The following is a 13,128-nucleotide window of genomic DNA, read 5'->3' as shown; positions in this document are numbered from 1 at the left end:
AAATCTTCAGGTAGACCTGTCATCCCTCTCACTTCAAAGCCAGAAGAAACAAGCTCTTTAATTATGTGACACAGCCAAAAATACGCAGAAATGGAGGAGAATGCATCACGCCAGGTGGTTGTTTTTCTTCTGGTTGAGGAGATGGGCAGTTCCTGGAGGGTCTGAGCTGCTTGGTGGCTTTGGGACACAGACCCAGGGGAGCTGCCGTGGGGCAAGTGTCAACCAGCTGCGCTTCTGTAACATTCTTTCGTTCTATATAAAACGAGGTGATGTGAAATGGAACCAAACTGGTAAAAATGTACCGTAGCGGTGTGAACTTCTTCTTCTTTCATGAGGGGAAGCTAAAATGGAAATGCAAACATGTATTTAAATAAACTATTTTATAAATTCCAGGTGATGATCTCATGAGAGCGCCTCGCATATGCAAAAGAAGGTGTTGATTTTGAAAACCTGTTTATAATACAAACAAACTAACAGGTAAATTATTTCCATTTTCAGTAAATTGGTTGAATACGTTCTCTGCTTTGGTTCTATTTCCTGCTGTGAAGAATATCATGTAAATATATCTGGCATATATTGTTTGTCGCTGTGCAGCACCAGTATGTAGGAAGTGGAAATCGATTTCTGATTGTTTGCTTTTTCAGCCTAACAAAGGATGGTTCAAAGGTGATTTGTTTTGCTCTGAAAGTATTTCTGGCTTGGGTTTGGGGTTTTTTGCAGTGTCATACATGCTGGGAGGAGTTGTTTTCAGTTTAAAGATCCTCCGCAGTCTGTTTGTCAGGCGTGGGAATTCAGTTGGGATTAGAAACAATCACACTTGGAGCGGTCTGATTGAGTTTCTTAGCGCTCTTAATTACTGTCTTTCTTTCTACGTGATGATTTTAATGTCACTTCTTTTCAGTAATCGTGGAGTCTTTCGAAGTAATCAGATTTTGAGTTGGTGTTATAGCAGGAAAAAGAGGAGAAAAATAAGTTTTCATGTGTGTATATTGTTATTTTTAAAAGCTATGCAATGGCACTTCTTTCCAGGTCACCTTTCCTCCTTTAACATGATCATTTGTGCAGCAATGTAAATTAATCCAGCACTGAAGATAAGCAGAAGGGCAAAAAAGCCCCAAACGCCTGGTTTTAAGAGCCCAGAGACATAAGTGATGCACAGGAATATAAACAATAGGTGTGGGTTCCGAGCGCTTCATGTCAGGGGCATTTCTGTTCAGCGCTGGGATTAGCGTTTCTATTGAAATTTATGTAACAGCTACGTTGCCAGGGTGGTTTCTAAAAATGATGCTCTTCGCTCTTCAGATTCCAAAAGCTTTAAGTCAGAAGAAATATTTGAAGCTGAAGAAATCTTTTCTCTCTTCTTTTCCCTAATGGTCATTGGTTTTCTCCCAGATCCCAGTGAGATTTTTTTAAGCCGGCAGTGGGAATGAAAAAATGTATTCAGAGCGTAAAGAAAACAACAGGGTATTACGTTGTTCATTATGGTTGCCCTGGACAGTTTCTAAAGTAGAACATCTGCCGCTTTTATCCAGCAAATCATGGTGCCCTTGGGGAAGAAAAGAAAACACGTATTTTCCAGGCTCTGTCACCCCCAAGATCGCTGTCTGAGGAGGAACAGTCAGCTGCTATGGTGATGGGCACAGGGTGGGAACACGGACAGAAATAGGCTGGAACCAGACTATTCCTGTTTCCTTCCCATTTCAGTAGCCTTTTCTGAACTTCTGATTTCAAGGGGTTAACAGGTTGTTGCAGTGTTCTGTGCCTCAAATTCTCACAAATAATGCAAATCTATGTAATAATACTCAGGCAAAAAGGAGAATAAGGTACTCGAATTGGTGATGTTTTTACAGGACTCCATGTAATTCCCTGCAGTGCAGCGTGTGCCCGTTGTGCTTGAATTTGGATGCACAGAAACCTCCCTCCTCCCGTATGAATTGCAGTCAGTTTTTGGTAATGCATAATTCATACACCAAAGCCTTTGTCACACAAACATCTTACTGTTTTTCCCCCGGCTTGATAAGCTTTTGTATTTTTAGGATTTCTGTTTCCCAATAATCCCCCAAATCAGCCTGAAGAGGTTTCAGAACAGAATTCAGCGTAAATCGGAGACAACTTGTACGTCAAGGATGTCGCTCTACGCAGTAGGTGATTCTCTGGCACCTGCTATTTACAGACCCTTCCTCCACAAAGAATTATTTCCCCTGGTGTGGGTGGACTGGGACTCAAGATAATCCAGCAGGAGGTTTGTAGATTGATTTAGATACACCTTACAAAGCGTGTCTACGCACATCTGTATAACACAGAGGCAGCGATTTCTTTCACTGAATTTTGAAGCCCTAATCAATTACTCCTTCCATAGGGAACAAGCCCTAATCAATTACTCCTTCCATAGGGAACGTGATACCTGTATTCTAGTGGTGGGGTTAGTGGTAAACTTTGATTTTGAGGAGCCGGTACCTTGACTAGAAGCTTTGGGAGAGGCTGGAGAAAGAAAAGGGCGATCATGAAGTTGCATTTTAATTGATCTCTTTGAAGAACGACACAAAGAGACTAATTCAAACAGCTTCTGGTGTTTTTTCTTCCAGATCGAGGACAAACCTGTCAATAACGAATTGTTCCAGAAATACACGGAGAAAATTGTACATGAAGGCTGTTTTTTCTGAGGTGTAGCACATCTGCATCGCTCCTTGGCATCAGCAGGTATTGTAAATACCTTGTAGCCGTCAGACCTTTCCATGTTAGAAGCTTCTGAAATTAAAAAGGTAAATGTGTTAAATAACAGAGATATTTCATTAGTGGGAAATGTTGATCTTTATTCAAGGACCATTTGGTTGTTCCTCAGGAGTGTTGCTCAGATTACCAGCTTATTTGGTAGCGCTTTACAGTACAGGAAGGAAAGTGAGATATGTGAAATACTGTCACCAGTGTAGGAAATTTGGACAGTAACCATTTGTCAAGACATTAATTTCCCCCCAGAAGACCCAAATGCTTTTTCTTCTTACCTCTTTATGTCAAGCCTGTGCAGACCTTCTGCCCATATTAAATTCTAGCTGTGCAGAGTTTATTTCTTGCGATTTTAAGGTAACACAATCAAATTTTAAATGGAAAAATGCAGGCAGCCGGCCAACGGGGAAAGCTGGACCTTTGATAAAAAACCAGTCAAACCAAAGTGAGAGCCTCGAAGTTTGGTGTATTGATTTTCTTGTGGAAGTTCAAGAACTGTGTTTCGTTGCAGGCAAAAACTCATCTCAACTCCTCGTGACCAGCTGAGCAGGGGAGATGGGATTCGATGCCGTCCAAGGCGTAATTCCACAGTTCGTGTCTTTCGCTAGTACCAGCTTAATAAGTTTCTGCCTAACCCCAGCCGTTCATTTCCAGCTCAGCAGCAATGCGGGGCCATCTCTTTCCTGACCGCGTGGAAAACCAGATGACCGAAAACACATTTTGAATTAGAATCGTTTGGCTGAACTTGCTTTATGAGAGTCATAGCGGTACAGCTGAAGGTGACGTGAACTGCAGCATCAAGAAGCAGCAGCGAGCGCTGGTGGGTGTCCCAATGTTAAATGAGCTTTCTATCAACAAAAATCCGCTCTGGGACCGTATCCTGGATGAATGGGTTTCACTAACCCCGGTAATACTTAGTGAACTGCTGCTTTTCATTTGATTTTATTTTATTGAGAAAGGTTAACATCTTGGGCAGGTTTTATTCCTGAGGACATCAAACCATCTCTGTGAGAAGTCAGTCAGCTTTGTGGACAGCTACGAATGTCAATAAAGTCTTGGCAAACGCAGTAGGTATTTATTCAGCCTTGCAAATTAAAAACATTTTTCCTGCTTGTTTAGCAAAGGGAACAAAAAAAGACAAATTACATAGCGGATGAGCTCTTTTGATAGTTGGAATTCATTAAGCTGGTGGTGAAAACGCCGGGGGATTGATGGTGCAGAAAAAGAAAAGATGAAGCAGCTTTTCCCAAATAGCTGTGGTTTAAGTTGAAAATGACCAAAACAAAAGAATCCCTTAAAGACATCTGTAACTGACCTCACAGCCTCAGTTTCTATCCTGGTAGGCAGTTCTTTCTCGCTGCAGTTAGTATTAATTGGTTTTTCAGCTGACAGGCAGTTTCTCAATCTTCATCATTCCGTACCTCATTAATGTTTATAAATACGTAAAGGGTGAGTGTGAGTGTCATATAACGAGAAAAAACGGAGCTGCCAAGCGCTTGGGTAGGAAAAATTTAGTGAAATATAACAAGGGAAGGTGTTGAGTATTGTGTTCGGGTAGGAACAGCCCCAGGTTCCAGTTGGGGAATGACCTATTAGAGAGCAGTGTAGGGGAAAGGGACCTGGGGGTCCTGGGGACAGCAGGGTGACCATGAGCCAGCACTGGGCCCTTGTGGCCAGGAAGGCCAATGGTACCTGGGGTGGGTTAGAAGGGGGTGGTCAGTAGGTCAGAGAGGTTCTCCTGCCCCTCTGCTCTGCCCTGGGGAGACCACACCTGGAATATTGTGTCCAGCTGTGGCCCCTCAGTTCCAGCAGGACAGGGAACTGCTGGAGAGAGTCCAGCGCAGGGCAACAAAGATGCTGAAGGGAGTGGAGCATCTCCCGTGTGAGGAAAGGCTGAGGGAGCTGGGGCTCTGGAGCTAGAGGAGACTGAGAGGTGATCTTATTAATGTTTATAAATATATAAAGGGTGAGTGTCAGGAGGATGGAGCCAGGCTCTTCTTGGTGACAACCAATGATAGGACAAGGGGCAGTGGGTGCAAACTGGAACACAGGAGGTTCCACTTAAATTTGAGAAGAAACTTCTTCCTGGTGAGGGTGGCAGAGCCTGGCCCAGGCTGCCCAGGGGGGTTGTGGAGTCTCCTTCTGTGCAGACATTCAAACCCGCCTGGACACCTTCCTGTGTAACCTCATCTGGGTGTTCCTGCTCCATGGGGGGATTGCACTGGATGAGCTTTCCAGGTCTTTTCCAACCCCTGACATTCTGTGATTCTGCTATAGGATACCTGCAACAGCTCATAAATAAAACACAAGATAAGTAGGAAGTTCACACAATCGCTTCCCGTGCTACAGCCGTTCTGCGAACAGAAGAATTGTCAGTGTGTCATCTTCCCTTGGCTCCATGTTTTATTAAAAAAAATAGGAATTTAAAAAGTTACAGTAAGCTGAGCAGTTTTTCAGACATAACGTACTCACAGGCTATTGTCTGCAAATTACAGACTGACTGGATCTTCCAGCCTGTTGTAGATGGATTGTAAAGCTGTCATAAGTAAAGCTCTAACAAAATCCATTTACACAGCTCCTGATATGGCAGAGCATGGAAAGGAAGCAGTAAGACTTATTTTTTTTGCAAATTTCCTGCACAGTGTCATTAATCCAGCTGGAGGTCTTTCCAAGTTCTTCTCGGTAGCTGTTCTCTCTCATTATCCTTGATGAATGTGATGAAGTGCCCACAGTCATCGTTTACAGTCAAAGATGGGATCATAGTTCACGTGTTACTCTGAGTGTTTGACTGCAGGAATTCATCACTGGAAGAGAGGGGGTTACCTGACAGGTGTCCCAACGCAGCTGAACCTCCTATAAATCACTAGAATTATTCAACAGCAAAACAAAGCCATTGTAAACTCTAATCTTGCAGTGGCTTAATTGCAGATAAAGCTTTAGTCATATAAGTAATCCTGTTGATGTCAAATAAAATCACGTGAATTACAAGTATTCGATATCAAGGCTTAAGTCACTGACATGTCATTCTTATAAATGTCATTCTTGTAATTTCCTCTGGAAGATTAGCAAACAGTGTTGGGTTATAGCTGCAGAAACAAAAACATAATCAGAAACTCTTCTGTCTAAAATTTTTATCCGAGTCTGTGAATTCTGGGTTTGCTCTATATATTCCCAAGTTCTTGCTTTTCTGGTAGGTAAAGATGTTATTTCCTCTGTTCCTCCTCTTCCTTTCCAGTTAAACGAGAAAATTGCTCTCAGCTTTTCTTGTCATTAAATCTAGGAAGGACAGAATAGTCCAAGATCTGAAAATGTTTTAAAGCTTACAGGACCTAATTGGAAGGAGGCGCCTCGGAGAGGTACAGTAGCTCTCTATCTGCAGTTCATTTGTTTTTGCGATTTAGACATGACAGTCTACAGCCCTAACGAGAGTGTTTCTCATTATCTGTGTTCTAGAAACATGCAGAGTCATTGCAAGTTCTGAAAGATGCTTTCTTTAAAAGTGCAAATGATATTAAATGAAGAATTTGCTTTCCGGATAGTCAGATGGAGATGCTGTGGTCCAAACCCGTTCTGGGGCTAATGGTAAATAAAGTCAGAACCCCACAACTTGAGCTCAGCTTTTAATCCCATGTATATCACAAATGTATAGGGAAAGATGCTATAGCACAGTTTAGCTGTGCCTTGTCCAGGGAAAACAATGATTGTGAAGTGTTGTTGCTTTTCTCATTTCGCAGATGGACTTTCTCATGAAGATTTTCTTGGAGAGGAGCGTGTTAGCTGTGCTGTTGACAGATACCCTTGTGGGAACTGTCCACAGTTATTTCAGATTTCTCTGTCTTCAGCCATCTACAAGTTCAGTTTCTAGTCTAAGCCGGTTGTTTTGCGTGGCATTGTGGTAAATGAAGAGAGGGATGCATCTCTAGAGGGGATTAAACCTTAGAAACAGATGTAATTAATCAGTTAAGTTTTTGACATGGTTTGCTGCCCCCTGAAGAGGAGTTTTGAGACTATTTGGCTGTCCTCAGTAAACTACAGGTGGGTCCATGTTTGTTGATGGTTCTAAGCCACTGCAGTGAGTTTTCACAGGACTTGCAGAGGCAGGTACAGTGCTCGCTGGGTGTATTAAACTGCAGGAAGGAAAAAGCAAGATGCTTCACTCTTCCTGAGTTACATTGCAGCACGGCAAACTTGGAGGCTTTTTCATGCCTTGAGGAAACTGTTCAGTCCTGCCCACATTTTAAAACTGCTTTGTTTTAGCCGTGCTGAAGCATCAGCATTTCTTGAACCTGCATGGGAGATTCCCAGCCAGAATTCTGACTCCAGCACATCCCCATCCTGCTGTTCCTGACTGCTCAGCTCCTCACACTGTTCTGGACAGAAGATCTGTATAATAAATCACAACGCTGATGAGGCCTGGCATAGATAGAGCTCTTTCAGTAACCGCAGCAACTGCCCGTTTTCAGACGCCCAGCCCGCTCCGTTTGGTCGCTTTCCTTAAAATAATGTTGTTTTACGCCCATGTGGGACATGCTGTCTTATTGCATCTTGCTTGTTATGCTTCGGGTAATTTGTTCTTGCTGAAAGGCTGTGATGTACCCATTGAGAACTTCCCAGAACGTGGCTGAGCCCTGTAGTCTGTGCAAACACTCCAGCTTGCTCGACGTTATTCTGCCGATGTGATTGGGATACGTTTGTCCTGCCAGCTGAGATGAGGAGTTGCAGACAGGTTAAAAAGAAAAATACATCTGTTTGAAGGGAATAAATTGTCTAGAGAACACTTCGGTAGCCAGACTTCCAGGAAAAAAAACCCGTGTCAGACTTCTTAGAAGTAGCGCTGGGACCAGGTGGTAAGATCTGAATAGTCTGTAATTAATTCAGTCCTTCAGTTTGGGCACATTCCTTTTCTCTTAACATTGCAAATACCACCTCAGCGAGAGCTGGCAGACAGGTTTCCCATGATCCACCTGACTTTTTGAATGAATATTCACCATTTAGGCATTAATATGTAGCTTCTGTCACATAGTGGTATTAATACTTGTGCTACTGCTGTTAAAAATAAGATGTTAGCATCTTGCAGGAGGCCTTTTTTTGCTGTCACTAGAGGGAGTTTGCGGCACCTTTCCTCGCTGATTTGGGAGCAGACCTCAGCAGATGCAATGTGTGAATAGAAGACAGGATCAAAAGTAGGACGGTTCCTGGTTAAACCCTTGTACATGTTGTCCAAGCTTTGATTAACTAAATTCTTCAGAGCGACGCTGCTGTAAGCAATTCTGTTGGTAGCACTGTAATGGAAAACAGAAATGCACATTTGGTGACTCAAATCAAGGGTGAGAATTTTTAAAAGTATCATCTATTTAATAGGGAAAAGATAAAACCAACATGGATAGATATTCTTCTGCAGCATTTCCAGTTTATTGTTGCAGGAATGTCATCTCAGCGAGAAACAAGCTCCCTCAGGAAGCTGGTTTCATATGGTGGTTTAGATTTAACTATTCATTGTCTAGCACCATTTGAAATCAGTGTTCTTGGAGGAAGAATGGCTGCTGTCCTCAGTGAAACGGATCCTCGGAAACCTCCATGGAGAGGAAGAGAAGGTGCAGATCTTCCTTTTGCGCATCTGCTGTTGCAATTAGTTCCAGCACCAAACAAAGTCCCTCGTTAGGTTTGGACTGCAGGGTCTGTGGGCCAGATGACCCTTGGGAGAGCCATATAATGTGTGATTTCTGCTGTAAATCTGCTGGGCAGTGGCATGTTTGTAGTATTTGTAGGTGGTGAACAAGAGCTCTGAGAACACAAGGGCTTATAACACACAAACAATGCAAAATCAGTGTAATACAGAATTGCAACACTGTTTTCAAGACATGGAAGTTAATGCACCAACTAGCAAATCTATTATGAACAACTAATTTGTACAACATGGTGAGGAATAAGGAACTTAATTTGCTCTGCTTCATATTCAATATCAAGCATGTTTCAGCCTTACATAGATACATTTTTGTTGGTTCTTTACTGCCCTTGTAAATACCTCGTCCATGTATCATCCAAGACATGCAACGGAATTGACAGCAGATGATTTTGAATTTAAGCACTGGGAGCTGTAGGTGCTGTTTGCATCCCCGCTGTGTGTTTGCTTATTCATGTTTGGCCGATCCTAATATGCAGATTTATTTTGTGTGACAGCTTCCCAATGTTCAGGTTGTAGGTTGATAGTTTGGTCATTCATGGAAGTAGTTGGTCATTCATGGAAATGACCAACACCAGCGTCTCTGAGATTGGACCATGCGTGGTAGGTCACGTTGGCCAAGGCTACTGAAATGTGGAAAGCTTGAAGCGCTTTAAGGTTGGCTTTACCATATTAAAAGATGTGTGTAGCTGTTGATTGATTCTGATAGTTTTCACCTTCTAAATCATTGTCTTCTCACAGGCGTTTTAATAACATAACATTTTGTTCGTGAATGATGCCACAGAGGTCACTAATCAACACTTACGAAGTATTTGGGGATCTTCCAGTGTAAAATACCGTCCAGCTCCTAACTCTTCGTCCTTGCAGATCTCAGTAACCCCTTTAGAGGATGACTGATTTCTTTTGGTGTTCAGAGTCAATAATATTTTCTAGCACCATTTGAAATCGGTTATAGTGATTGGGGAATTGCTCCTTGCGAATTTTACACAAGAGGCTGCAAAGAGAACCTTTTGTGGTATTATCTAGGACTGAAAAATAAAGTGTGTTATTTTAGTGAATGGAATTGCTGAACCCAGAGATTGTACACGCTTAAACTCTAGTGTTTCATATAGCTGGAGATTTTTCCTAGAAGAATAATAGGATCTCTAGTAGAGCATGTAAAATATATAACGTGAGGTCTTGATTTAGGTCATCTGTGTAAAGAAGATACTCAGAGTGGCTTGGAAACCCATACAGTACTGAGAGTAGAGATAAAGGGAAGTGGTTTTCTCAATGAATCAGTATGGACTTCAGATAAAAGAAATAAAAATACCTTGTTGGCTTAATGATCCCAGAGTCACAGAATGTCAGGGGTTGGAAGGGACCTGGAAAGCTCATCCAGTGCAATCCCCCCATGGAGCAGGAACACCCAGATGAGGTTACACAGGAAGGTGTCCAGGCGGGTTGGAATGTCTGCACAGAAGGAGACTCCACAACCTCCCTGGGCAGCCTGGGCCAGGCTCTGCCACCCTCACTGAGAAGTTTCTTCTCAAATTTAAGTGGAACCTTTTGTGTTCCAGTTTAAACCCATTACCCCTTGTCCTACCGTTGGTTGTCACCGAGAAGAGCCTGGCTCCATCCTCATGACACTCACACTTTATATATCTGTAAACATGAATGAGGTCACCCCTCAGTCTCCTCTTGTCCAGCTCCAGAGCCCCAGCTCCCTCAGCCTTTCCTCACACGGGAGATGCTCCACTCCCTTCAGCATCTTTGTTGCCCTGTGAGGTGTGAGGTATTTGTTGTTGCCTGGCTGTGAGGTATGAGGAAGTCAGCAGCAGGAAGCTTTCCACTCTCCAGTTACCGTGCTCCGAACGTGCTGAAAGCGAGATCTTGGGAAAGATTCTATTGCCAGCCTCAGAGTTCTTTGCGTTCTCCTCCCTTACACTCTTAATGGTGTAAACCACAAAAAACCTGAGTCATCTTCCCAAGGATGTTATAATATCCAAGAAGTTTTCTCTGCAAGTTCAGCTCATCAGAGAAACACGCCAAGCCGGAGCCGGGCGAGTCCAAGCGCTGCGTCCCCTGCTGCCGCAGGATCTCCTCATCCATGAAGATAATTCCTGAAAGTCGCCCTCTTCACCAGCTTGTCTCACTACATCCAGCTTTTGGGGAGCTAGTCACAAACCAACCCACAGCAAGGCATCCGTGTAGCAGGGGATATTTTCCTGGATGTACAGGTGAAAACAGCAATATCCCACTTTTCCTCACTATTCTGTGTGGGGAAACTGAAAACCAGCCCCAGACTGGAATCAACAGGAGTAGCTTTGGGTGTTACGAGGCATTTCTAAGATTTTACTTGATTGTTGGCAGCAAATGTAACTTTCTTTTGCCTCCTTCTTTTTTTATCCATATATGCTCCCATTACTTTATTTAGCTAAGAAGGGATCAGATAATCACAAACAAAAAGAGACTTTATGTGAAAAGTACATTGTCTCTTTCTAACCTCTGACTTCCATCTGTTTGTGAAACCCACCCTCGTGATTTGTCTTTATTAAGCTCTCAGAAGTGGGTAGTTCTGTGTTCAGTATAAAAGACTACGTTACCCATTAATATAATATAAAAATGATTAAAACATTGAAAATGTAGAATGGCTGGCAGCATATTTTTTGCAGTGTGATGCAGAGAGCTGACACCTGCCCATATGTTATTTTAGGAGGTTTGACAGGTGTTCTTGTCGAGGTTAAAAACGCTACAGAATAAAGTATTGCCCTCTGGAAATGTGGCTCACAAGTAATTGGTGTGTTTTAAGCACATCCACTGCTTAAGTAGCTCCCATACAGACCGCTGCTTAAATGATTTTTTGTGCAAAGCTCTTGGAACGAGCAGATCGATCTATTTGGAGTTTAGCTGCTTGTCCTGTGCTCGTCAAGGTAGGATCTAAATGTCCAGACTGCTTTACAGCTAAAGGAAACTTGTTAGCACAAAGCTAAGAATCGATTGCAAAGTAATACAAAGCGATCACACCAAAGCAGCTGTAGGAGATTATTAAAGATTTCATTATTTCCATTGAAAGGTAAGAGGTTTTTAAGCTGCAGTGATTTTCTATGTTTATGCTATATAGAGCTTTCTAAGGAGATAGTAATTTTCTCTCTGCCATATAGTGAGAAAAACGGAGCTGCCAAGTATTTGGGTAGGGAAAAATTTAATTAAATATAACAAGGGCAAGTGTAGAGTCTTGCGTCTGGGTAGAAACAGCCACAGGTTCCAGTATAAGTTGGGGAATGACCTATTAGAGAGCAGTGTAGGGGAAAGGGACCTGGGGGTCCTGGGGACAGGAGGGTGACCATGAGCCAGCACTGGGCCCTTGTGGCCAGGAAGGCCAATGGTACCTGGGGTGGGTTAGAAGGGGGTGGTCAGTAGGTCAGAGAGGTTCTCCTGCCCCTCTGCTCTGCCCTGGGGAGACCACACCTGGAATATTGTGTCCAGTTGTGGCCCCTCAGTTCCAGCAGGACAGGGAACTGCTGCAGAGAGTCCAGCACAGGGCAACAAAGATGCTGAAGGGAGTGGAGCATCTCCCGTGTGAGGAAAGGCTGAGGGAGCTGGGGCTCTGGAGCTGGACAAGAGGACACTGAGGGGTGACCTCATTCATGGTTACAGATATTTAAAGGGTGAGTGTCAGGAGGGTGGAGCCAGGCTCTTCTCGGTGACAACCAGTGATAGGACAAGGGGCAGTGGGTGCAAACTGGAACACAGGAGGTTCCACTTAAAAAATTTGAGAAGAAACTTCTTCCCAGTGAGGGTGGCAGAGCCTGGCCCAGGCTGCCCAGGGGGGTTGTGGAGTCTCCTTCTGTGCAGACATTCCAACCTGCCTGGACACCTTCCTGTGTAACCTCATCTGGGTGTTCCTGCTCCATGGGGGGATTGCACTGGATGAGCTTTCCAGGGCCCTTCCAACCCCTGACATTCTGGGATTGTGTGATCTCCTGAAGGGATTTTCAGACATGAGCACTGTTGCTGGTGTGTCCCTGTGTGTACAGGATTGTGTCCTGTTCTTGTTGGAACTGGGAAAAAAAGGATGAAAGGACCAAAGAAGGTGGGAAAGAAGGAAGAAAAATGCTTCATGAAAACGAAATCATTGCATTGTACTGCAAAATATATATATGAGGAAGGGAGAAGCATGTATGATGGGTTTCTTTTATTGATTTTTTTTATGTTCTCAGCTCCAGTTTTCCCTTTTACAGCCAAATTCAGATGCCATACGGTGGTTATGAAAATTGCACCAGTCTCAAAACACCGATCGAGTACCACAGTATCTAACTTAACCCATTTGCTTGCAAACCTGCCTCATCCCTCTGTTCGATACCCTGCAGCAGTTGCAAAATGCAACGTTCAGGGAAGTTATTTCATGGTCAGCAAAGCTTGTCTAGTTGATGAGATGGTGTTAAAATGAAATAAGCACTTGGACTAAGCCAAAAACTGCTCTTCCACCAAACTTTCCACTTTGGACTAACATAAATGGTGCTTGATGGTGGGCTGGGAGGGAGAGAAAGGTGATGTATATTGGGAAACATTTAATACAAATATGTTTCGGAAATATCTTGCAGTATACCCTTTTTCTATTAATGAGGCATTAAACCAATTCATTTTTCTACACCGATCTTAAATTTCAGTTGTCACGTTCATCTGAAACTTTTGTGATTTTTCGTCATAATCTCGAAATGTCTGACTTCTGCGTAGGG

The 13,128-nt window shown here is 43.2% G+C and overlaps 1 long non-coding RNA gene across 36 annotated transcripts in view; it reads left to right on the top strand.

Moving 5' to 3' along the window:
• The window catches only part of LOC110359891 (uncharacterized), a 134,573-nt gene extending 124,841 nt beyond the window's left edge, over positions 1–9,732 (top strand). For 13 of the 36 annotated variants that reach the window (XR_010469709.1, XR_010469706.1, XR_010469683.1 and 10 more), the window contains 2 exons: positions 394–2,242; positions 2,586–9,732. This is a non-coding gene — a long non-coding RNA (uncharacterized LOC110359891). The remainder of the gene's footprint in view (positions 1–393; positions 2,243–2,585) is intronic. The other 23 variants (XR_010469698.1, XR_010469694.1, XR_010469693.1 and 20 more) reach the window with 20 other exon arrangements.
• Positions 9,733–13,128: the final 3,396 nt, after the last annotated feature.

Source organism: Columba livia, chromosome 1 (assembly GCF_036013475.1).
Source record: "Columba livia isolate bColLiv1 breed racing homer chromosome 1, bColLiv1.pat.W.v2, whole genome shotgun sequence".
Taxonomy (NCBI): Eukaryota; Metazoa; Chordata; class Aves; order Columbiformes; family Columbidae; genus Columba; species Columba livia.
Note: the sequence above shows the minus strand (reverse complement) of the source record. Positions and strands in the feature narration are given on the sequence as shown.